The sequence below is a fragment of the Panthera leo genome, chromosome E3, assembly GCF_018350215.1.
Source record: "Panthera leo isolate Ple1 chromosome E3, P.leo_Ple1_pat1.1, whole genome shotgun sequence".
Classification (NCBI taxonomy): Eukaryota; Metazoa; Chordata; class Mammalia; order Carnivora; family Felidae; genus Panthera; species Panthera leo.
In genome coordinates, this window is record NC_056694.1 from 29,632,555 (window position 1) to 29,658,132 (window position 25,578).

At 48.7% G+C, this 25,578-nt stretch overlaps 1 protein-coding gene across 3 annotated transcripts in view; it reads right to left on the bottom strand.

Moving 5' to 3' along the window:
- Positions 1–5,326: 5,326 nt before the first annotated feature.
- The window catches only part of ERCC4 (ERCC excision repair 4, endonuclease catalytic subunit), a 61,798-nt gene continuing 41,546 nt past the window's right edge, over positions 5,327–25,578 (bottom strand). For 2 of the 3 annotated variants that reach the window (XR_006197592.1, XR_006197588.1), the window contains 3 exons: positions 21,837–21,944; positions 11,180–11,247; positions 5,327–6,932 (listed from right to left, as the gene is read on the bottom strand). The gene's annotated coding sequence lies outside the window, so the exon portion shown is untranslated. Of the gene's footprint in view, positions 6,933–8,519; positions 8,537–11,179; positions 11,248–21,836; positions 21,945–25,578 lie in introns of those variants that run through there. The other variant, XR_006197591.1, reaches the window with a different exon arrangement.

The window sequence follows — 25,578 nt, forward strand, 5'->3', positions numbered from 1 at the left end:
ACCTCGGCCCTGGGCCCTTGGCAGGTGAAATCCAAGGGCACCCCAGCAACCCTGCCAATGGCAGCCCGGCACCTGGGGGAAAACCAGGAGACAGAGAGAGTCTGAGTCTGTGCTGGTAGCTGCCCAGGGTGGAAGGGGACTCCGGCTTCATGCAGGAGCTGCTGGGGAATTGCTCCCACGGAGGAAATTCCAGTCACCGAACAGAACCTGGAAAGTACGTTCTCCGAGCTTTGGGCTCTCACCTTCAGCCTCCGAGTGTCAGTCCCCCCTGCACGGCTGGCTAGTCCTCTGTTTCCTCTGGGACTTGGCTGGTTTCCTTTAGGGGAGCTGCAGTCCAGAGTCTGTGGCCAATGGAAAGGAAGCAGGGAGGTTGTGCCCCGGCCGGGGAGGGGAGAGCCTGGTTGCGGTACCTCCAAGGGGTCCAAGCAGGTCAGAGCACAGCCTCTGTTTACTCCATTTCCGATGACCTGCAGTTACCCCAGTGTGATCCCCTGGGTCACAACCCAGCCTGGAGTGTGATGTGTCATTCCAGCTTCTCCCATGGTCCTTTGGGATGGCCTGTGGCCACATCTGTCCAGGGACTGACCCTTAGTAACCCGTGGTCTTTGCGGCCCAGGGTGGGCGTGGACGCAATGGCCTGGGTGGCTTTGGGAACTAAGGGAAAAGTGATAGTCCATTCTCCCCACTCCCCAGCATGTGTCTGGGGTCCAGCTGGCCCACTCTCCCACCCACTCAAATAAGGGTCCTCCGGAAGTTAGGGCCGGGGCCGCCATCGAGCCCTTGGGTTTCTCTGAAGGCCTTTGGGGAGCTGCAACGTGCTGCCCACAGCCACTGCCTTCTTCCTGTTCAGTCTGTCACTGAAGCCATTCGTCCAAAACTCAAAATGGACTGTGTCATAGGCCTGTTTGGAAACCCTACTTGGCTCCCCTCCAGGGACTGGAGGCCCACAGATGGGGTTTTGCTTGGCCTGCCTTGAGTTTTTTAAAAATCTCGAAGTTTTGCACGAAAGCTGACTTTCCTAGCTTCTCTTGAGACGTGGAGCCCTGATCCTGTGTGGCCACAGCTGGCTGCAGCTGAGCACAACACCTCTCCAGGCATGTGTTCCTCGGGGAACGGCTTCCACTCGTCCCCCTGGCCTTACAGCCAAGCCTCCCTTCCTCCTCGCACGACCAGCTGGCACCCGCCCGCTTTTGAGTTTCCCACTCTCGTCTCTAGGCCAAGGCTCCCGTAGCACAGCTTGGGGGCAGTAGGTGACCTGACCTCTGTCTGCCTTTCCAGCCTTGTTCCTGCTCACCCCTCCGTTCCCTCCCTCCCTCACCCCTACCTCTCGGCCCATGGGCCACGCCAGTCTCTGCCCGCTCACCAAACGAGCCAGATGCCGACACGGGTCCACACCTCGTGCAGTTGCCGGGATCTGCATCTGTATCCTCGGGCAGCAGACGTCTGCAGAGCACCTGGTATGCATGTCTGGGCTATGTACTGGGGACGGAAGTATAAGACCCAGGGTATGAGTCTGGGTTCTCCACTGAAACAGACCCAATAGAATAGATGATCGATCGATTGATTGATCAGTCGATAGATACTAATCATAAGGCAATGGCTCATGTGATTATAGAGGCTGAGAAGTCCAAGATCTGTGGGAGGCAACCTGGAGCCTCAGGAGAGCTGATATTTCTAGTCTGAGTCTGCAGGGCTGAGTCTCAGGAGCGCCGATGGTGCAAGTTCAAGTCTGAGATTGAAGGCAGAAGACGGATGTCACAGCTCTAAGACAGGCAGGCAGAGGGGAAACATCCTTTCTTATTCAGCCTTTTGTCCCATCTGCTGTACTCAATCTACCCAGGCACACGTTAATCGCATCCAGAAACACCCTCACGGACTCCCCAGGTCCAACGCTGAACCAAATATCTGTGCGCGCTTAGGCTGACACGTAAAATGGGCCCTGCCATTCGGTCGTCCTTCTCCCGAAGCCTGCAGCTTAGCAAGGCACGCAGAGGGGCAGGAAAATAATTCCAAAACTGAGTGGTGAGAGCTGGAGGGATTCTCACTTCCACTTCCGGCTTCACCTCGAATAGTGCCTCCTACAAGTCTTTTCTCGTCTCCCCACACAATCAGTGACTTTCTCTTGGGGGCCCCCAGAGAACACACCTCTTGGGAGAGATTGTCTCTCTCTTCTCAGTGAAATGTTCTAAGTCTACAAAAGGATACAGAAGTAATGGAGCAAAGTCCCATGTACCCACACCCGTCCTTAAAAGATAAAGCATCACAGGGGCGCCTGGGTGGCTCAGTCGGTTGAGCCGCAGACTTCGGCCCAGGTGGTGATCACGGTTCAGGAGTTCGAGCCCTGCAGTGGGGCTCAAACTACATTGGGATCCTCTGTTCCCCTTTCTCTGCCCCTCCCTCTCTCGTGCTCTCTCTCTCTCAAAAATGAATAAATATTAAAAATAATAATAATAAAGCATCACAGGCTAGGGCGGCCAATTTGTCCCCTCCGGGGACCCCCTCAGTCCCTGGCAAGTCAGGAGGATGGGTCACACCAGTGCAGGCCTCCTCACCTCCCACGCCTGCAGGCCTCCTCACCTCCCACGCCTGAGTATAGCACTTCCTTGAAATCGTCCCCCCCACGCTCCCCAGCAGAGGACTGATCGATTTATTAAATCGATCATTTTTAGGGTTACCATGTGTGTGTCTTTATACTTCGAATCCAGCCTTAAATGACATTGGATTGCCTGTGCTGGCGGCCGCAGGCAACGCCCCCCCCCCCCCCCCCCCGCCCCCGCATGCACACTGGCGGCCCAGGCTGGGTCCAGAACATTGGATGACCTCTCCTGATGGGTGATGGCGATAAGAGCCTGGTGGCAGCACCCAACACTTGCTGCAAATTTGAAGTCAAAAGCTGGAAAAGCAAAGCTGGAAAGCTGCGCGAAACCCAGACAGGGGAGAGGTGGGGGGTGGGGGGAGAGGCGGGGACTAGGTGGAAGAAGCAGAGAGCGCCCCCGAGAGGCAGTTAGGAGAGCATCAGAGGGGGGACCCGGGGCTGGGTGGAGAAGGTCAAGGCATGTTGGGCAGGGAAGCGGCAAACTCCCCCCCCCCCCCCACCTTTAATGCTCCTGCGACACACTCCACAAAATCCACAGCCCTCACTCAGGCGTGGGGGCAGAGGCGCACTTTCAGGGGCCCGACTCTCGGTGCTCCCGGAGGTGCTCCCGTGGCCTCTTGAGGAGCCTAGCTGCTCCCCGAGGCCTCCTGGTGCCGGCTAAGTGTTCAGTGTTATTTGTGGGGGGAAGATGGGGAGGAGGGAGGAACACAGAGAGGGAGGAAGGAAGGAAAATAGGAAGGGGGGGGGGAGGGAAGGCCGACCTCAGCTCTGCGATGGGGGTGGGGGTGGGGGTGGGGGTGGGGAGGAGCCAGAGCGGCTCCGCAAGGTCTTTCCTGCCAGGACGGAAGGGCCTGATCTGCAGAGGGGCTGCGAGGCCCCCCGCCACTGGCCTGCTGTGGCCCCAGGAGCCAACGGGCTCGGGACTCTTCTGGGCGTTGGGAACCAGGCCGGGAAGCGCACTGCGAGCGAGGGCGTGAGGGGGTGGAGGGTGGAGAGAGCAGACAGGGAGCAGAGGGAAGTGGAGGGGCAGAGGCGTGCTGCTTAGCAACGGCAGGAGAAGATTTAGGGAAGTGACAGGACCATTTCTCCCTGCGCCTCAAAGGGAGGGTTTTTTTTTTCCCCCAGAGCTGCCTGCCGCCTACACTGGCGGATCTTGTTGTGGCGGCTCAGAACGCGGGTTAGAAGTCGGGGGGGGGGGGGGGGGAGGCTCCCCGCAATTCAGGGCCATCGCTGGGGCAGGCTGGCCCGCCACGTGTGCGGCCACCAGGCTCTCAGCAACTCCAAGGGGACCTCTCCTCTGGGCCCTGGAAGGAAGGGAAGGAAGCCAGCCTCGCAGGAAACACCACCAGCGATGCAACCTCAGCCTCCTCTCTGGAAGGTGCTGGGGATTCTCCCTTCCCTTTCTTCTGCCCCAGGACCCTGCTGGCAGCAACCCCCCTCCCCCACCCCCCCACCCCCCAGCTTCCTCCCCACTGAGAATTCTCAGTTGCTTTGCTTTTTTAATTTGGTTTTCTCCGGCTCAGAATCGAGATCAAAAGAAGAAATTCTTTGCAGCCTTTTAGGAATAATTCCCAGAATCGCCCCCTGGAAATGCATACATAATGACCATAATTATTTAAAAAGGAGTCTTTCTCCGTTTCTTTTCCATCTCTGCGGCAGGCTTGGAGAGGACAGGCGAGAGGGAAGCGGCTAGGGTGTCTTTGTGGTCTCAGGGTTTAACTGCATGAACCGTGTTCTCGCAGGCGAAGTGTGGGACCCACACGCCACCGGCTTGCGGCACGTGACAGGCCTCTAGATGGTGCAGACAACAAATGGCAAAAGGCAGTTCGCTAGCGCTAAACACCCCGACTGGCCTGGTGGGAAGTTACTCCCTTTCTAACTGGTGTTACTTGTCTTGAGTCCATCAAGTCTCAAGCTGGGGCTGGGTCTGTCCTTAACATTCCCGGAAACTTGCTAACCTTCCTTCTGACTGGGGCAAACGGCAATCCCCAGGCTGAGAACAAGTAAGAGCGACTACTTGCAATTTACTAGGGCTGCTTTTCGTTGTGATTATTTAAAAAAAAATTTTTTTAAGGTTTATTTATTTTTGAGAGAGAGAGAGAGAGCACGAGCGAGCTCTAACGGAGCAGGGGCAGAGAGAGAGGGAGACACAGAATCCGAAGCAGTCTCCAGGCTCTGAGCTGTCAGCACAGGTCCCGATGCTGGGCTGGAACCCACAAACCACCAGACCATGACCTGAGCTGAAGTCTGACCCTTAGCAGACTGCACCACCCAAGGCGCCCCCATTGTGATTATTTTTTTGTGAGCCCTGGGGGCGGTGGGGGAGGGGGACTTTGCACTAAAGGCTGGTTCCTTTTTACAGGAAAGATAAATAATTAGTAACTAATAATCAAAGTGGTTGCTGGACCCTGCCGAATGACAAACGCTTTGGAAAAGTCTCCAGCCTGTCAGCCCCTCGATCCAGGAGGCCAGCTTTCCCCCTGGCAGGCTGTGGGTCAAGTTGAGGGAAGGATCCCGTTCAAGGTCAGCTGGTCGAGTTGGTCAGCAGCTGGCCCCCCAAGGAGGCTCAGATGGGAGTTTTTAATTTTTTTCGGAGCCACTCAGCCTGGCTTGGCACCCACTCGTAGCCCATTCTGTTTCTTGAGATTCGAGAAGTCAGCTCCTCTAGGTCCACTTGGGGACACACGGCCATAGAGTGTGGGTGGCTGCCATACCTGATTTCCCTCTGGACAACCACCAATCTGTCCTCTTGGATCTGGGGTTTGAGCAGAGCAGACCTACCCGGTGGCTTTAGGGCTGGCATGCCATCTGAGCCTGGCTTCCCCTGGGCATCCCATTCTTCTGGCCACAGCGATGGATGGGCTCCGGGAAGGGCAGAGAGATGCATGGAGACTCTTGCTGGGAATTCTGGGGCTGGCTGGCTCTTTCCCACTGGCCTTGATCCTGAGAAGATGAGACTAGAGCCATTTCTGCCACCACAGGGAGGGAGCCAACAACGAGGGAAGGGGGGCGGTGAGAAATGAAGAGAGAGAGAAACCCGATCCTGATGGTATCAGTTCCATCCCTGGATCCAGCGGTGCCTGAAGCCAGCCCTCTACCCTTGGCCGCCTTTAGAGCTCCCCACGGAGCCAACGAATTCCCCTTTCATGTAATCTAGTAAGGATCAATGCTTCGGTCACTTGCAACCACGAGTCTTAACTGATGCAATGGCTCAGTGCAAATCCTTGGCCGCTGGGAGAGCAAGAACCCAAGGGGTTTGCCGTACCCACGTAGGTGAGTGGCATCGTCACCCTACGCAAACATGGGCACAGGAAAAGTTATGAAAGCTCCGAAGTTCAGAGGAACAAGTAGTAGCCACAGGCTGAGTGTGTTGCACGAAACGGCTTATTTCATCCGGGGAACAGTCCTACACGGCCGTCCGCTTTCGGCACCATTTTACAGATGAGAAGACTGAGGTCCAGGGGGTCTCTGTGAACCTTCAGGGCAGAACCAAGGCTTGCCACTCAGCGCCGTATCGTCCCAGCCGTGTCTCTACAGTAAACAAGGAAATGACTCACTGCTACATACGAGACTCTGGGGATGTGGGACAGGGAAGGGACCAAGGGGCGGGGCTGTCGGGCAGCACAGGGTGGTACTTACGGAGCAGGTGGCACGAATGCCTCCATCTGCCCCCAACCCCGGCAGTCATGGGGTGCACACAGGCCTGCAGAAAGGGCTCCAGCTCTTTGCACCTCTGGTTGAGGACAGAAAGGCAGAGAGGGCCCTGGGATTCCATCAGCATCCATCAGTACTCATTGGCTGTGGGGCTCCCGACGAGCCCTTCTTGCCTCTTGGGAAATGGAGACCCCGGCTCCTGGCCTTGCTCATGTGACCCAGCAACCCGAGTATCCGATGAGGACAAAGATGTCGAGGATTAATATTTGCAAACATCGAAAGGGGGGCTTCAGGATGGAGGGAATCCCTGGACTTCCCGGAGGTGGCCTTGCAGGTGTGGACGGGCGTAAACTGACTCCCTGTACTCCCCCCCACCCCAGAGCTGTGGAGAGACAGGCCCAGCGTGACCTGAAAGGAACCTTTCTGGCCCCAAAGCCAAGAGAGATGAGAACTGTGAAGGAGAGAAGCGAGAGCTCGGCTACAGGCGCTTGGGGGTTTATTTTTACCCTGTTATCTCTATCCTGAAATGTCAAGCGTGGAGCCGCCTCTCCCCCCAGCCCCCCAGCCTCCCCAGCCATTCAGCGTGGCAGCGCAGCCTGGAAACAGGCCCCATTCTCCTTCTCTGGTTCCTCCGCCTCTCCAAGAGAGTCACAGCGCTATGGAGACGGGAGGCATGGAAACCCTGAAATAGAGAAGTGGGAAGTGAGACCTTTTATTTGGGTTCTGGAACAGGCTCACTTCCTCCTAGAGGCCCCGGGGCGCAGAGGAGGCCCTTGGAACTGTCAGGTACCTATTCTAAGGTTTGCATCAGATCGGTTCTTTATGGTGCAAGACTCAGAGATCCCTACTTACACGGGGTTATATAATAAAGATTGTTTAATTGGCTGAGGCCACCGAAAGGCCTAGCAAAAGGTCAGGCTTCGGGTAGGGTTCGAGCCAGGGGTTTTTTGTGCCGTCCCAAAGACTCGGTTCTCTCCCTCTCTCGGCTCCGTGTTCTGTGGTGTTGGCTTCAACCTCGGGCACCACTCTGTGCTCCCCAACAATCTTTAGCACTTCTAGAATCTTCCCCCGTGATCACAAATGGCTGCAGCAGTGGGTCTAGACCTCACATCCTCATACTGGTGGCTCCCAAGGAAGAGAGAGGAACCTTCTTTTTGCCACAAGTTACCAAGAAGTGTCCTCCTGTGTTTCGTTGGCTATGACTGGGTTGTATGACCATCCCCAAGCCAATCATTTTGGTATGGGGCAGGAAGGTGAAATACACATTGATCCGATTAAGCCAAACCAGATTCCCAAGAACAGGGAAGCAGTGGTTTCCCACAGGAGATTTCAAGCACTGGACCCAAAAGGTGATGGAATGGATCTGCTGAGCAGCAAGCAGGAGGCTGTTCTGCACTTTATTCACTTTGTTTGATCTTTCCCTACTCAGGAAGGCCCCTGAGGTTAGACGTGACAGTTCTTTCCTATCCAGAAAGAGGCGAACATCAACATCTCTTTCTGTCTGTACGTTTACCTGAGGTTCTGAGTTCTACGAATCCTGGGTCCATCGTTCCCAAAATTGCACCAAGGCAACAGACTCTCCCCCCAGGTAGACGGGGAGGTACAGGCTGAAGGGTCATCTGTTTACCTGCCAAAGTCCTCCTCTGCATTCAAAAATTTTTTTTAATGTTTATTTATTTTTGACAGAAAGAGAGACAGAGCATGAGCGGGGGAGGGGCAGAGAGAGGGAGACACAGAATCCGAAGCAGGCTCCAGGCTCCGAGCTGCCTGACGTGGGGCTCGAACTCACGGACCGTGAGATCATGACCTGAGCCGAAGTTGGACGCTTAACTGACTGAGCCACCCAGGTGCCCCAGCTTCCTCTGCATTCAAAATAAAACTCACACTCTACACGCTGGCTTCCCTATCACTCACCACACATTCAGCCATTCCAGGCTTCTTATTGATCATTCCTTAGACAAGCCAATCAGTCACCTTATTCCTACAGAGCCTTTCCACTTGCTCTTTCTCTAGGATCTAGAATTCCTTTAAATCTTTTCAGAGTTGGCCCCATCTCATCATTCAGGACTCTGCTTGAACATCACACCTTCTTGGAAGCCTTCTCTGATCCACCTGGGGCGTAAAAACCATCTGAAATTACTGTGTTCCTTGATGGCTTGAGTATCTCTCCCCCTTTGTTAGACTGTAAGCTCCACAGAGCAGGGACTGCGCTGGTCCTACTGATGTGTGTCCCTCGTAATTCCTGCTTCTGTGTCCGCCATAGTGGAGGGACTCAATACATATTTGCTGGGTCAACGAAGGAGAAGTCTTTTCTGAATGACCTTGTAAACGTTTCCGGAGCAGGGCAACTTGTTACATTTGTCCTGGCTTTAACTTGGTGCCTACCAAAACGTGGCAGCAGAAGCGATGCGTTCAAAGTCGCACCCTAATTAGTAGGGAACGGGACCTGGGTAGCACCAATGGCTCCTTTCCTAGGCCAATGCATGTGAACATCTGAGGGCATGAAACTGTAGAGAGGCACCTGGGGCCACCTGTCCATCCAGGTGTCTAAGTATGGTGGCAACACCACCATTCACAAGTAAAAGCACGGTAACAGCGTGGGGTGGAATTGTTTCCTCCTTTCTCCACTGAGGCAGAGAGAGAAGAATGTCCCCGAAGAAGAAGAATGTCTCGCCTGGTCCACTGCAGACCCCAAAAATCAAAGTCAGAAACTCAACGTGCTGATGACTCAGAAGAACCCACATGTTCTTGATGGACACAAACTCTCCTCGAGGCTACCGAGATCTGCTCGTCTGTGACAGTCCTCAGGACGATCCAGTGAGTGTGGATGGCTCAGCCCAGAGAACGGGAACTCAAAAGCACATCAGCAGACAGACCTCGGTTGTTCCTGTACTCCGCAGACAGCATGCCGTCTGGAGCATCTCAAGTATTCTGCTGTTGATGGTTTTCCGCTCACCCAAACAGATCCATCATTCCTCTGTTAGGCCCTCACAAGACACTCTGAACTTCGTTCTCCTAGACTCCACAACATTTGTAATAATATCTATATTTAGGTGATAATTTGAGTAAGACTCATCTTCCCCACTGGACTCCAAACTTCTGAAAGGCGGGGATGATCTCATTACCTCACTACCGTGTCCAGTGGTGTAAGTAAACCAACCCCTTGCCCAACTTGTAGAGTGAGCCTCGTAAACAGTTTTTGAATGGGAGGGGGGAAAAGCGAATGGAACTCGGGGTCTGCTGGGAATGCACGTTACAGCCGGCCTGACTCAGCTGGAAGACAGCAAAGAGGCTGGATCTTTCAAAGTGAATCAGACCTCGTCACTGGCTGACCACCCTGTCCTCTCCATCAAAGCATCTCCCATGCCTAGAATAGTATCTACCACAGAATAGAGAGTCTGCAGACGGTGGAAGAATAAATCAATGAATGGACACTGTTCTTTCCCTTCCCAAAGAAGCTGGTTGCCTTCTTAAGGATAAATTCCTGGAAAGGGAGAATGGGGGGTGGGGTGGGGCAGAGAGCCATAGTATGCAAATGTGCTGAATCAAACCCAATGGTTTAATTTGGGTCATCCCCTTCAGACTCAGCGGTACCTTCGAGGAGTTTGTCTCCATTAAGAACATGTGGGTTCTTCTGAGTCACCAGCACGTTGAGGCTCTGACTTTGATTTTTGGGCTCTGCAGTGGACATCTGGGTCCTAATGGGTAGTTTTGCATCTGACATTTAACCAACCAAGGGCTCAAGCTATTTGGTCTTTGTCCCTCCTTCGGAGGTGACAGAGATTCCAAGACCTCATTCTTCAATCGCCAACCCCAAATCAAATACCAAAAAATCTCCCCCCCAACCCATCATGAAAAACCTCCATAAAACCAAAGCTCCAAACATGCCTGGGTGTCAAGCCCACCCCCACCCAGCTAGCAAAAGGTGGCTCACTTTTGAACTACAAACTCCCTTCTAGAACCAGAAGGAAAGGAATAAGGGATTTACGGGTCGCCTCAGAGTTGTAGGTTCTGGCTTGTCCCCAGGATGAGTTCATTATTTATTCTTAGAGACCGGACTCAAATTAAACAAACAGTGCCTATAAATAGAGCAGGATACACTCAGCTCAGTGTCACTGAAAGGTCCTTTTCACAGGGACAGATGCGCTAAATGGATGTTCTCAGGTTACCCCGCTGGTACTACGTGAAAAAGGGTTGTCCTTTTTCTTGTTAAGTGTGGTCCAGGAGCGAAGCAGGTGAGTCAGACATTGGGATTTGGCCTGATCCTGTCTCCTTCGATTCTTTTTTTCTAAATTCTCATTCACGTTATAACCGAGAGGGAGCCGGAGAGGAAGGATGTCACTCTATAAGCGCCCTGGCTGGACAATTTGGCATTTCCCTCGGGGAATGGGTCCTGGCTCAGGTTGTATTTGACAGAGTGTTCTGGTCTTTTAGATTAGATTGCAAACTCCCTAAGGGAAGGGACCAAATGGTAGACTTTCCTCTTGGTTTCTCCCATGCTGCCAAACACAGAGATGGCTAGGGTTTCCATGGCAGACCTGGAGCTACGAATTAAACGGACTGTCCTCAGGCATGGGGACCTGTCTGGTAGGGAGCAAGGCAGCCTGTGTTCCAAGCCTGCTATGGCTTTGCTCTGCCTCTCACTGGGTAGTGCGCTTGAGCTGTGCAGTGATCACATCACCGTGACAGACAAGTTGGGGTGGAAAGACCTGGAACAACTGTGAAGAGACATCAAGCAACGGGGCAACCAAGTCAAATCACCGGAGGGACAACAGTGATCACCGAATCGGCACTTGGCCGGCTCATTCCAAGCACTGTTCTAGAACATCGCAACAGCTCACTTAATCTTTCTAAAAACCCCTATGACTTAAGGACCATGATGATCTCTATTTTACAGATGAAGAAAGTGAGGCACCGGTTGAGTATTACCTTGCTCGAGGTCAGACGGCTGGTGAGTCAGGATGGGGAGTCAGGCAGTTGAGCTCAAGAGCAGCCTCCTGGAATCAAAATTAAGTGCACAGAGTCTGTATCTGTCAGTTTTATCGCCTGGGTCCGGACCACGCCTGGAACTCCCTGTCAGCATGGGATCGAGGTCAGGCCAATGACCCTGAATCTCAGGACTTCTTCTGGGAATGCTAGGCACAAGACACACGGACCTTCCCTGTGGATTGGCACGGGAGGTGGGCACCTCGCAAGGGCCACAGCCATCTGGCCGCTCCAGGAGGAACGTGGCTGAGAACGAAATCAGCACTGAGAAAAACAGGTCCTGGTGATGGTCTTCGAACCCTGAGTCCAGCTGCACTTAAAGGTGGACCAGCCCTTCAGCCTTGAGCTTTCAGGAGCCAGTATCTCCCCTCTGCTGTTGTAAGCCAGTCAAGGCTGATTTCCTATCATGTGCAGCTGACAGAGTCCCTAACCGAGCCAGCCGGCCCCTAATAAAGCATGATTTGGCCAAACCAACAGCCCAGCCCCACCCACAAGTGATAGCTCTTTCCTCGCCCTGTTGGAATCTTCCAGAAACACGTACCAGCCTGCTTCCGTGCACTTGCACAATGGCTCCTTTCTCTGTTTACTGAAATCCCAAACACTCTGCTGAGGCCTCCCCCACGGTATCCGTCAGAATTACCTACCGCTTCGCTTGGTTACCACAGTATGGAACTTAGGTGCTTACTTAGCCCTTAGCCTATTCTGCCTTGAGATAGTTATTTACAAGTCATCATTAACATGCATTGAACGCACGCGCTCAGCTCGGCGAGGGGGTTCAGAGCCAAGACCATCAGCACGTAGCTGAGCTCTTTCTAAGCGTCGGGCACTCCGCTCAGCGCTTGGCACTGAGCATTTATGTGGCTGCATCTCCTAAAAAAAACCCTACAGGGCAGCTACGAATGAGATCCCCACTTGACACATAATAGGATGGTAAGTTAGGAGGTTCCGGCAAGACTCGGAGATTTGAACAGAAATTGCAAAGCGAGTGGCCAGGTGTGGATGTAGGTTTTTCCCAGCAAAGACTCGACAACCAGTTTCAAATACTAATCCCTCACTCACAAACCCCTAAACCACAAAGAAGATGTAAAAGACTCAATAGGTATGAAGAGAGGATTTTACTACTTTTTTTTTTTTTTTACAAACACCATGCTGTCACCCACCTCCCAACACACACACACACACACATACACACACACACACACACACACGTATGTGAGCAAGGTGGGGGTGTTTAACCTATTTGTGCATCTCAAGCCTGGGGAGAGTGGCTTCTTTGAGATACTATGGAGAGTCTGATGAGCCACCCTGTTGCTGCAGAGATGGAGACAAAGGGAACCGTGCCTGACTCACTTCTGAGAAGTCCAGAGGGTGAGAGACGTGGCCAGGAAGTTTATGAGCCCAACGCTCATTCTGGCGAAGACTGTACGTGTTTTCCTGCGGCCTCACGTAAGCAAGCTGCCTAATGGGTCACCTTAGAGAGTGTCTCGCAGGGCGGCCTAGAAGGGCCTTGAGCCCTCATCAGACAGAGGCTGGAGGCGGATCATCAGACTCGGAGGAGTGTTAGTGAGTCCCTGGTGTGAGTTACCCTGTCAATGCTGGGGACTGTCCAGCACCCGCCCATTACCTCATATGATACTTGAGCATACCGAGAGGGGGCGACACCATCTTTGGGTTCTAATAGTCAAGTAGGTACTCCACCCACCCACCCACCCTCATTTTGCCTTACATCTTCTCTCTTCCAACCTCTTGTGTGTACATTTTGGGGGAAGACAGTGTCTATTTCCTTCTTCCTGAAGGCCAGCGGCCCATTATGGTGGGCCTCAGGTGGAGGAAGAGGAGAGGAGGCTTATTTTTAAATAAAGTTTGAAGTGTTGATTAACATACTGGACACAACACTCTGATTTGGGAAATGAGACTAATCTGTGACCTAGAAATCATAGGACTTTAATTAAAAAATTAGGCATGAAAAGCAAAGTCATGGTGCCTGCCTGAAGTTTTCATGCACGGCCGGACAAGGATGTACCCCACTGAAATTTGAAAGAGCTAAGATGCGTCAAAAGTAAAGTTGCCTTGATGGCCTCACCTCATGAGCTCTCCTAGATAGAAGGCCAGAAGGGGTAAGTGACCTGCTCGGGGTCACAGAGCTAGTAAAAAGGCAGAAACGTGTTCTTAACCACAGTGCTATGCTGTTTCTACACTCCAGGAAATTACTGTCTCTCCTGCCTATTCTTATCTTATTTTTCTCAAATTACCTCCCTTTGCCTCCATGTATCATACATGGCCCTGGACCAGTGTTGACAGAAGCAGGGTATGATCAGAGGTGGGTAAGGTTATCCAAGGATGACGTCATTCAAGAACATGCTTCAAAGACCAGTGAATCCCTGAGCACCACATCTGAAGAATTTCCTGTCTCCATCTACCTCGATGCTTTGATGATGACTTAAGACACTATTGGTATATTATTTTAATTTTTAATGTTTATTTATTTTTGAGAGAGAGAGAGAGTGAGCATGAGCGGGGAGGGGCAGAGAGAAAGGGACACACAATCTGAAGCAGGCTCCAGGCTGAGCCGTCAGCACAGAGCCCGATGTGGGACTCGAACCCGTGAACCGTGAGATCATGACCTAAGCCGATGTCAGACGCTTAACCGACTGAGCCACCCAGGCGCCCAAGACGCTATTGGCATTATTAACACAACATTGAACCTTACTAAGTTCCAGGCACCATGCTAAGTACTTTTCACACGTTTTCTGATTAAATCCTAGCAGCCCTGTGGAAAGGATCCTCCTGCGCATTATTCCTGTTTACACAGGAGGCAACTGAGGCTTGGAGCACCTTGCACAGGTTTCATGGCCAGCCAACAGAGGTCTGAGCCTACAGCCTGCATGCCTGGGCATCATAAGGCACTCAGCACGTGCCTGGAACCCCCCAGCCACCTTCGCACCAAGCCTGCCAGGAGTTACCCGATTCTATGCCTACTCACTAAAACGGACCCTCTATCAGCATTTCTGTTGGTTTCCAACAAGTTTATTCGATTGGATCCAATCACACAGGGCTCTTGGGTCTTGATTTTTCTGGAGCAAAACATGTTACTTGCTTGGGGCGCAGGCAGAAGGATACGACCTGTGGTTATAAGGGTAGTGACAGGATATGGGTCTTCTCTACCATTTGAGATGGGAATACATGGGCCCCAGTCTGCAGCAGAAGCCAATATCCAATAGAACTTGGTGACCACAGTATGGATCTCTCTAGACCTGTGATCTATCCCACTGTGACATCAAGTAAAGCCTGTGCCTAAATTGTTCACCTCCTCCCCCAATGGGGATGTCTCAAAAATCTATCTGTAATTAACAGTATCTCAATGGAAACTAATGTAGTAGTTGCGAATGCAGGCTTGGGAGTCGGAGTGCCTTGGTTCCATTTATTAGCTATGAATCCTCCCCCCAGGCACTTCATTTCTGACCTTTGAGGTTGGTAAAATAGTGATAATAGTATCTTCCTCTTAGTATTTGTGAAAAGCCATCAATCTGTTCACAGATATTCCAATTCCCCTTCCTCTCTAGGTATGTGATAAAATCAATATTATACTTTTTATGCACTTTGAAGCGAACCACACCCATGTGACTTGCCTGCCAGTGAAATGATGACAGTGATTTCCTGCCACCAGGGGGAAGCTTTGCAAGCTGGTGTGCGGTTTGCTTTTTAACTTCAGGGGTTCCTAGCAGCCTGGGTCCCTGAGTGTCTGTGATGAGCACAAACCCTCCTCCCTGGTTCTAATCATCACTGGATACGTAGCATGAGTGAGAAACACATCTTTGTTGTTTTAAGCCAATGAGGTTTGGGGGTTGTTTCTTACTGCCATCACCTAGCCTATCCTGACTAATACACTGTTGGTGGGAGGGAGGATTCAATTAAAAACAAACAAACAAAAAAAAAGCAAGCACAACTAAGATACTGCCATGCACCCACAAGAATGGCTGTAATCAGGAAAACAGACAATGGCAAGTGTTAGCAAAGATGCGGAGAAAGCCGGTGCCTCCTATATTGCTGGCGGGAATGTAAAATAGCGCAGCCCCTTTGGAAAACAGCTTGACAGTTTCTTAAAAAGTGAAACAGAAGCTCACGTACCACCCGGCACTTCAACCAAGTATCTGCCCCAAAGAAATGAAAGGTATGTCCACGCACAGGCTTGGATGTGTGTGTGTTCCCAGCAGTGTCATTCATGGTAGCTACGAAGCTGGAGCAAACCAGATGGCCATCATCCGGTACCTAGATACACAACACGCGGTCTATCCTTACAAGGTCATACTACTCAGCAATAAAAAAGGAACAAAATGCCAATACATGCTACCACAGAGACAAACCTCGGCAACATATGGAGTGAAAAGAATCCAGATGTAAGATCATGGATTGAAAGATTAAATTTCTCTGAAGTGTACAGAGAAGGCAATTTTTTTTTAATTTTTTTTTTAACGTTTATTTATTTTTGAGACAGAGAGAGACAGAGCATGAACGGGGGAGGGTCAGAGAGAGAGGGAGACAGAGAATCCGAAGCAGGCTCCAGGCTCTGAGCCATCAGCCCAAAGCCCGACGCGGGGCTCGAACTCACAGACCGCGAGATCGTGACCTGAGTTGAAGTCGGACACTTAATCGACTGAGCCACCCAGATGCCCCCAGAGAAGGCAATTTTGTAGACACAGCAAGCAGTTCCGTGGTTGCCTGGGACTGAGAGGGAGAGTGGGAATTGACTGCAATTAGGTTTGAGGTGGCGTTGGGAAGTGATGGAATGTTCTAGAACCGGATTGTGATAGTGACTGCACAACTCTATACATGTTCTGAAAATCAGTGAGTTGTACACTCACAATGGGCCAATCTAACGGTATATAAATTCTACTCCAATAAAGCTGTTAAAAAAATGAAGTAAGCGGCAGTATCTGGCACATAGGGAAAGATCAGTAGACGTTTGTTATTATGTATCATTTTAGGAACGGGAGTCTAGGACTGAGACTGCAATGAACTGATGAGGAGTAAAGATCTACATCCACTGAAGAAGGGAGGTCTGGCAGTTGACCTTTGTGTTTCCACCCCCAAACTTTGTATTTCCTCTATACTGACCACTACCTGCAAAAGGCCCAGGGGATATTTACAGTACCAACTGCTGGAAAGATGGGAGTCCCGTCCTTGACTAGAATCTTAGTTTGTTCAGGCTGCTATAACAGAGTATCAAGGTCGGGTGATTTATAAATAATGGAAACTTATTGTTCATAGTTCTGGAGCTTGGAAGTCCAAGGTCAAGGTGCTGATAGATTTAGTGTAAGGTGAGGGCCTACTTCCTGGTTCATATATGGTCATCCTCTCTGTATCCTCCCATGGCAGAAGGGGTGAGAAAGCTCTCTGGGGTCCCTTTTCTAAGGGCACTAATCCCATTCATGAGGGCTCTACCTCATGACCTAGATTCCTCCCAAAGATCCCATCTGGGCTACATCACACTGGGGATTCGTTTTCTTTCTTTATTTAAAAAAATCAATTAATTAATTAATTAATTAATTAAAACACAACACAGAGAGAAATCATGAGTGGCGGAGGGGCCAAAAGAGAGAGGGAGAGAGAGAATCTCAAGCAGGCTTTGTGCTGTCTGCCCAGAGCCCAAGGCGGGGGCTTGATCCCACGAGTCGTGAGATCACAATCTGAGCCGAAATCAACAGTTGGATGCTTAACGGACTGAGCCACTCAGGCACCCTGGGGATTAGTTTTTAAGCTATGAATTTTAAGGGACACAAACATTCAATCTATAGCAATTAGGGACCATGTGGGCCCTCTGGTTAGCAGGAAGCACCAGCAGAAAAGCAGTGATGCATTATCTGCTCACCCGGCTTTCTGGATGCACAGCCAGGTCCCCATCAGAGAAGCGCGTGCGTGGTCGTTTCTATTTCCAGGCGCTTCTCCCCACCTACAACATTCTCACAGTGTGTTCATCTCTCTGGCTACTCCTTGGAGAAAAGAGAAAGCTTGAATGATTTTGTAATTAAATAAAACAATGTTTAAAAGTGAGCAATTAAGCCCTGAGATAAAAACTAAGGAAATAGGGGCGCCTGGGGGGCTCTGTCAGTTGAGCGTCCGACTTCGGCCCAGGTCATGATCTCATAGTTCATGAGTTTGAGCCCTGCGTCAGGCTCTGGGCTGATGGCTCAGAGCCTGGATCCCGCTTTGGATTCTGTGTCTCCCTCTCTCTCTGCCCCTCCCCTGCTCACGCTATCTCTCTCTCTCTCTCTCTCTCTCTCTCAAAATTAAATAAACCTTAAAAAAAAAAAAAACAAAGAAAATAACTCTACAGATGGCAGAAGGAAAGAATGAATAGTAAAAAAAGCAGATGTAAGCAAGTTAGAAAACAGAAAAACAATAGGGGTTGGTAAGAAAAATCAAAGACCTAATTCTTTTAAAAGACCAATAAAAGAGAGAAACTTCTGGCAAGGTTGCATAAGGAAAACAAAATACAAATAAATAGTGCTAGATTGAGTCTAAAAGGGACTAGAAACAAAGACATGGAAGGAGATTAAGCTAACGAAGAGCCTATGTTGAAATTTATGCTGATAAAATATTAGCCAAAATAAGACCACATAATTCACTCAAGAGCAGGCAGAGAAAACCCAAGTAGACAAAAAGTCATAAAGGAGACTGCTAAAGAAGTCTTGGGCACTGTGATGAAACGTGTGTGCTCCGATGATTTGGGGGGTGGGGGGCAAATTCTGGCAAACCTCAAGGTAAGAGATAATTTCTACGTGATTTGGTTGTTCCTAGGGACTGAGAAAGTTTAAAAGTGTCCTAATTAGTTCTACAAATCTAACCCAACCCTGATAAACAAATACTGAGAAGAGAGGAAGAGAGAGACAGAAACGCTATGGGAGAGAACGAGAATATTATAGACCAAACCTACATAGGGATAGCGGGCTACACTGCCTGGTGTCCGTCCCCCCCCCCACCCCCCGCCATCCACATCCACTCGGAACCTCAGAATGTGACCTTATTTAGAAATAGGGTCTTTTATTTGGGGGGGGAGGGGCAGAGAGAGAGGGATAGAGCAAGAATCCTAAGCAGGCTCTGTAATGTCAGCGCAGAGCCTGATGCAGGGCTCGAACTCACGAACCGTGAGATCATGACCTGAGCCAAGATCAAGAGTCAGATGCTTAACCGACGGGGGGGGGGGGGGGCCCTAGGCACCCCCCCACCCCAGACATAGTTATTAAGATGAGCTCCTACTGGATTAGGGTAGGCCTAAACACAATGACTGGTGTCCTTCTAAGAAGAGGAGAGGACACACAGGGACAGAAGAAAGAGGCCATGTGAATGCCGAGACAGAGATTGGAGTGACACAGCCATGTGGCAGGAACTTCAAGCATTTCTGGCAGCCACCAGAAGCTGGAAGAAGCAAGGAAGATTCTCCCTTAGAGCTCTGGAAGGCACACGGCCCTGGTGACCGCCTGATTTTGGACTGCTGGCCTTCAAACTATGGAGAGGTGTTAAAGCATATATTTGCTCCCCAGTTTGTGGTATTTTGTTATGGCAGCACTAGGAGACCCGTATAGATAGGGAGGTAAGGATTCCCCTATTTCTTTGGTGACTTCAGTCTATTTGTGTTACAAAAGTCCCAGCACTGCTTCCTGTTGCAGTCTCGCCCAGATGGCCTCGAAGGGTAGCCTCAGCAGTGGGCTTCCCCCAAGCAACTGTGGGGCCAGGGGGCCATATGCCATATGGCTAAAGTATTTAAAGCTATAAATAAAACTGTGTTTAAAAATTATTAAACCGGGTGCCTGGGTGGCTCAGTCAGTCAGTTAAGTGTCTGAGTGTGGCTCAGGTCACGATTCGTTGAGTTCAAGCCCCGTTTTGGGCTCTCTGTTGTCAGCAGTGTGGAACCTTCTTCAGATTCTCTGCCCCTCCCCTTCTCTCTTTGCCCCTCCCCTCCTCTCTGCCGCTCCCCCTTCCCCTCCTGCACACGCGCTCCCTTTTCCTCTCAAAAATAAATAAGAACTTAAAAAAAAAAATTGTTCTACTTCTCCGATGATGAATGTATTTTCCTAACCACTTGGGGAGCCAAGCTTGGATTTATAATTCTTTCAAGCTCCTTGGTGGTCTGAAATATTATTGTTGTAAAGACACTTGAATGCCCTTTCCTCATGGCTCCTGGCTCCTTCCTACATCATAACGGGCCTTGTGGGAATACTGTGGACACTCCAGCCCACGTGTCTGGGCTTCGTCTGTACTCCACACAACCCACTGTGCTTGGTCACTGGTCAGGCCCAGGGGTGCAAATGTCTGTAGTGTGGTTCTCCCTGGGGAGGATGGACCTAGGAAAGAGGCCGGCACCAGTGCTGGGTACAGGCTAGCACCATTTAGGTAGAAAATTCTGGGTCCTGGCTATTCAGAACATGGTCTAGAAGGCAGGGGACACGCAGGCCCCCAGAATTCCCAACCCAGATAGGTCTGTGCTTACTTGCAGGGCCTGTGGTGTCCCCACCTGCTGGGGAGGAGTGTGGCGAAAAGAGGGATGGAGCAAAGCCCTATAAAGCCGCCCGGGGCCGGGTCTAAGGGAGTGGCTGCTTAGCACTTTGTCACACTGCCCCAAAAGATCCAACCCAACAGCACATTGAAGACAAGTAGATAATTCATTAATAGTTTGGTGGGACATCAGAGAAAGGAACCACGTTTCAAGCCACAGCAGATACTCTTACACGTCTCTGTCCTGTTGTTTAAGGTCTTCTCCCAATCACAGAGCCTCTAAAAAACAAGATTTCTTAACATTTACTTGTTTTTGAGAGAGACAGAGAGAGAGAGAGGCAGAGCATGAGTCGGGGAGGGGCAGAGAGAGAGGGAGACACAGAATCCAAAGCAAGCTCCAGGCTCTGAGCTGTCAGCACAGAGCCCGACGCGGGGCTTGAACCCATAGACCGTGAGATCATGACCTGAGCCGAAGCCGGACGCTTAACTGACTGAGCCACCCAGGCACCCCCAAAATAAGATTTCTTTATGGAGAACAATCTAGCTTTAACCTCGTTCCCCCAGCAAAACAAAAGCCAAGCCATCATCTACCAATGCACAAGCATATCTAGTGGGTGTGATAAAGTGTGACGGCCCCTCCCTTCCCTCAAAGCAGCATATTACACTATTTACCAGAGGAAATCAAATAGGGGACAGTGGCAGTATGAGACAGAGGGGCAATAGGTGAATCTTGCTGCTAAAAAAAAAACCAGTTGAGTGCCTCCTATTTCGTAATCATTAAATAAAACAGAAGATGGAACACGACTGTATATTTAAAAGAATGATATAACATGACTGAGTACAGTTTAACTCCATCAGTCACAAATGCAAGGATAGTTCAAAAATAGAAAATGTATGGATTCATCACACAGGTCACAGAAGAAAACCATATCAGCTAACAGAAGTCAACTTTCTTTCTTTCTGCAATACTCCTATTAAACCGGACAGAGGCTAGGGTGCCTGGGTGGTTCCATCAGTTAAGTGTCTGACGTCGGTTGAGGTCATGATTTCACAGCTTGTGAGTTCGAGCCCCGTGTCGGGCTCTGTGCTGACAGCTCAGAGCCTGGAACCTGCTTCAGATTCTGTGTCTCTCTCTCTCTCTGCCCCTTCCCCACTCGTGCTCTGTCTCTCTCTCTCTCTCTCTCTCTCTCAAGAATAAAATAAACATTAAAAAATTTTTTAATTGGACAGAGTCAGAGGCTTAATATGAAGAATAATAAACCCAAGAGACTACGAAAAGGCTAACTGGTCAAATAATTGGAGGCACTTTTGCTAATTTAATAAAAGATAAGGCAAGAACGTCTAGTAGTCCAACTCAATATATTCTTAAATTCTGGAAGCTTCAGCTAAAGTGGGGCACATTGTGAGCCTGGGTTGAACCTAACTGTCAGTCTACATTTGACTTGCCTGATGTTTAAAAACGTTGAATTCATTTTCAACATTTAAGATTCTTACAGATTTCACATTAGAAATGATCTTTGGCATACTTTTTTTTTTTTTTTTTTTAAATCTGACCATCCGTCAACATGAGAGCTATTCCCCAAACAGCAAAAATTGGCTGGAGCTAAGTATGGACTTCCCCTTTGAGAAAAGATCTGTGTTCTGTTTGCCAAAGGCCTCAGTTTGGCCCAATTCATGCATTAATGTTACCTGCCTGGGCCCATGGGCATCTGAATTCTCCAACCCATGCTGGAGAATGGGTAAGAATAAGAAATAGAGAAATAGAGATAAGAAATAGAGAAAGAGGCATAAATATTGAAAAGGGGACAAAATTACCATTATTATTATTATTTTTTAAACCCACCCCAGCGCCTTCCTCTTGGGTGGGGTTGCAATTTTTTTTTTAAGTTTATTTATCTTGAGAGTGAGAGAAAGAGAGAGAGAGAGAGTGCATGAGTAAGGGAGGGGCAGAGAGAAGGGGAGAGAGAATCCCAAGGAGGCTCCACACTCAGGGCAGAGAACGATACAGGGCTCAATGTTATGACCAACGTCAAGACCTGGCTGCTTAACTGAACGAGCCACCCAGGCACCCCTACTATTATTATTTTTGAATGCAATGATGGCCTACCTGTATTATCCAAAGGAACCAGCCGAGAAAATGTTAAGATGAGTTAGAGCTCTGCGAGGTAGCCAGTTATAAAAGCCGTAAACGTTAATGCCGCAGAATGATGAGAGGCTGGGGGAGGAAAGGGAGTATAATCACAGTCTGCAATGGCAACAAATAACTTTGAATTAACTTGGCAAGAAATGCGTCAAGGATTTATAGGACTCAAACCACCAAATCCTACCAAAGAACCAAAAAAACCCGACTTCGGCACAAGTAAAGTAAAACGAGCCATTTTCCCAACATTGTAAGGGTGTCTATTATCACCCAAAGAACATAAGTGTAACGTAATTCTAATAAAAATCAAAACATAACATTTGTTAGAAACTTGACCCCAAATGTCCATCCGGAAGGATAAGTGCTTATGGATGGCCAGTTAGCCAATAAAAATTCCAAAAAGCATAATGTTAGGGAGGTATCTGTCCAAAAATGTATACCCAAACTTATTATGAAATGATAATTAAACTCACAAGGTCTTATATAGGCACAATCCTCATAACAGGAACAGAATTAGAAGCAAAGACCATATTCAAATATAAATATAAATATAAATACAGGAGGACAAAGGTGCTAATTTGCACTAGCAAGTAAAGAAAATATTCTTTCAACAAATGGTGCTGGCAGCTGGCTAACCATTTTGAACAAAGTTAGCTCCATCACCACCTGACATGAGTTGTCAATGGAACAGAGATGGAAATGTAAAGAAAGAGAGAAAGAGAGGAAGAAAGAAAGAAGAAGAGAAAGAAAGAAAGAAAGAAAGAAAGAAAGAAAGAAAGAAAGAAAAAGAAAACCAGAAGAAAATTTAGGCTTTCAGTTGAAAAGCCTATATATTGGGATATATATTCTCCAATGAAAAGGGAATTTTGAAAATACTGAAAGATTTGACAACATAGGCAATTTTGAAAATCTGAAAGGCAAAAAAGCATAGAAAAAAGGACAAAAGACAAATTTAGAAAAATGTACGCAATGCTCATGAACGTTACAACCCTCCACAGATAGAACTTGCACAAATAAATAAGAGAAAGAACACTTGATGGATAAAAGGGGGAATAGACACCAATACACAATTCACACACACACACACACACACACACACACACAAATACATACTCAAGAACAAATGGCCAGAAAACATGAAAAAACTGAACCTCATCGTCACTGAAGAAATATGCACTAAGTAAAATGGCACTTGAACTTGGCGTACTGATGATAAAAGGCACAACAATACTATTGTTAGTGAGGTTGTGGGAGAGAATAGGTCATCTTATATTCTGCTAATGTGAATATAAGTGAATAAAACCTTTTTGGAGAGCAATTCAGCTGTAAGTATCATGAAGTAAAAACATGTTCTTACTCATTAGGAATTCCCACTTACAGAATTTATCCTGAGAACATGATCATGGATGTGTGCAAAGTTTTAGTGTAATTAAAAGATGCTCATTTCATCATTGCTTCTAATAGCGAGTAATTGGAAATGTAAGGGTCAACAGTATGGAACTGGTTTAATAATGCCCAAGGCTGAAAGGAGTGTGTAAGAGCAGTAGTCAGCATCCATTAGGATTTGTTGGTGGCTGTGAGGCACACTTGGTGAATATTCTAGATTTTACCCACAAAAGGAGATACTCTGTACCCCTCAGATCATGGTGTGGAAAAATATTTCTTACACTGGGAAAATGGGATACGATGTTAAGCAAAATAACCAATCCCTCCCCCCCACAAAAACCCTTAAAAAATAGCATCTACAAGAAGATTCCATTTTTAATGGAATATAATACATATGTAAGGAAAGATATAAAAAAGTCTAGAATACACATCAAAATGCTAGAAATCATAATTCTGGCTAGTCAAATTAGACATCATTTTGCCTACCCTTATTTTCTAGTAACTGCACAAGACTCTAAGTATAATTTTGTTAGCAGAAGTTCATTGTATTTTTTTTTAATGTTTATTTATTCTTAGAAGACAGGGAGAGAGTGGGAGTGGGAGAGGGGCAAAGAGAGAGGGAAGAAACAGAGAATCCCAAGCAGGCTCCACACTGTCAGTGCAAAGCCCGATGCGGAGCTCCGACTCAAGAACCATGAGATCATGACCTGAGCCGAAGTCAGATGCTTGACCCACTGAGCCACCCAGGCGCCCCTTAAAGGACTTCTTAAGTGAAAAGCATTAATTATAGAAGACTGATACCGTTTTCCTATTTTAAGAACTTGGATTCATCAGGAGATACCTTAAAGAAAGTGAAAAGATCTAAATTAAAAATAAATAAATAAATAAATAAATTAATTAATTAATTAAAAAAAAAGAAAGTGAAAAGAAGTACAAAGGCTCAGCATGAGATTACATGAAGGGCTCCTTTCATGAGAAGAACGCATACAATGGTAGAAAAATGAGCGAAAAAATATTGATATTTCTCAGGAGATATGAGACATATTTGGCAGATCGCATAGTAGTTGAAAATGCCAGTCAGGACCCTATGAGGTTCTTTTTCATACACACTCCAGCAGTGACAGTCCAGTGTGTCAGGGAGGGTGTGGATCCACCCACTGGCATACACATTGCTGACACAAAGTGTGGGTCCGCACAACTTCAGTACCCAGGTTGGCATTGTGCCCTAAAGCTGAGCATACATATACTGTCCGACGTGGCGATTTTGCTCCGAGGTACGTACCCAAGAGGAATGTTTGTACCCGTGTAAGACCAGGTACGAGGATGTTCATAAAAGAACTGTTTACAATATGGAGCATCAGTGCGCAGTCCAAACGACGCGTACCGAGAGGATCGGTGGGGTCGACTGGGGTATATTCAGAGAATGCAATACTACAGAGAGGCCAGAAACAAGTGAATGACAGTAACATGCACAGCAGGTTGGATCTTACCAACATAGGTCCCACCAAGTTACATACGACATGGTATCTTTTTTTTTTTTAATGAAGTTAAGAATCACACACACACACCACACTTTCAGCAATACATATAACGCACATAAGAAATTTAGTTTAGTTCTGAAACTAAATTTAAGAAAAGCAAGGGAATACTGAACACAGAAATCAGGATGAGGGTTCATTTTGGTTTTGGAGGAGCAGGGTCATAGAGTCGGGAGGGTGGACCTTATAGGGTTAGACGTAGGTTATAATCTTCTCATCAAAGCTCTAGCATTTTGCAAGAGGGACGGTAGCTTCGTGAGTACTTTTCTGCATTATTAAGAATAACAGTCGGGGCGCCTGGGTGGTTCAGTCGGTTAAGCGTCCGACTTCAGCTCAGGTCATGATCTCACCACTGGTGAGTTCGAGCCCTGCGTCGGGCTCTGGGCTGACAGCTCAGAGCCTGGAGCCTGTTTCCGATTCCGTATGTGTGTGTGTGTGTGTGTGTGTGTGTGTGTGTGTGTGTCTCTGCCCTTCTCCCACTTACAATCTGTCTCTTTCTCTCAAAAACAAATAAACATTAAAAATAAAAATCTAGGGGCACCTGGGTGGTTCAGTCAGTTAAGCGTCCGACTTTGGCTCAGGTCATGATCTCGCGGTCCGTGAGTTCAAGCCCCGCGTTGGGCTCTGTGCTGACAGCTCAGAGCCTGGAGCCTGTTTCAGATTCTGTGTCTCCCTCTCTCTCTGACCCTCCCCCGTTCATGCTCTGTCTCTCTCTGTCTCAAAAATAGGTAAATGTTAAAAAAAAATTTTTTTTTTAATAACAATCTAAATCAAAGCAAGTTGTG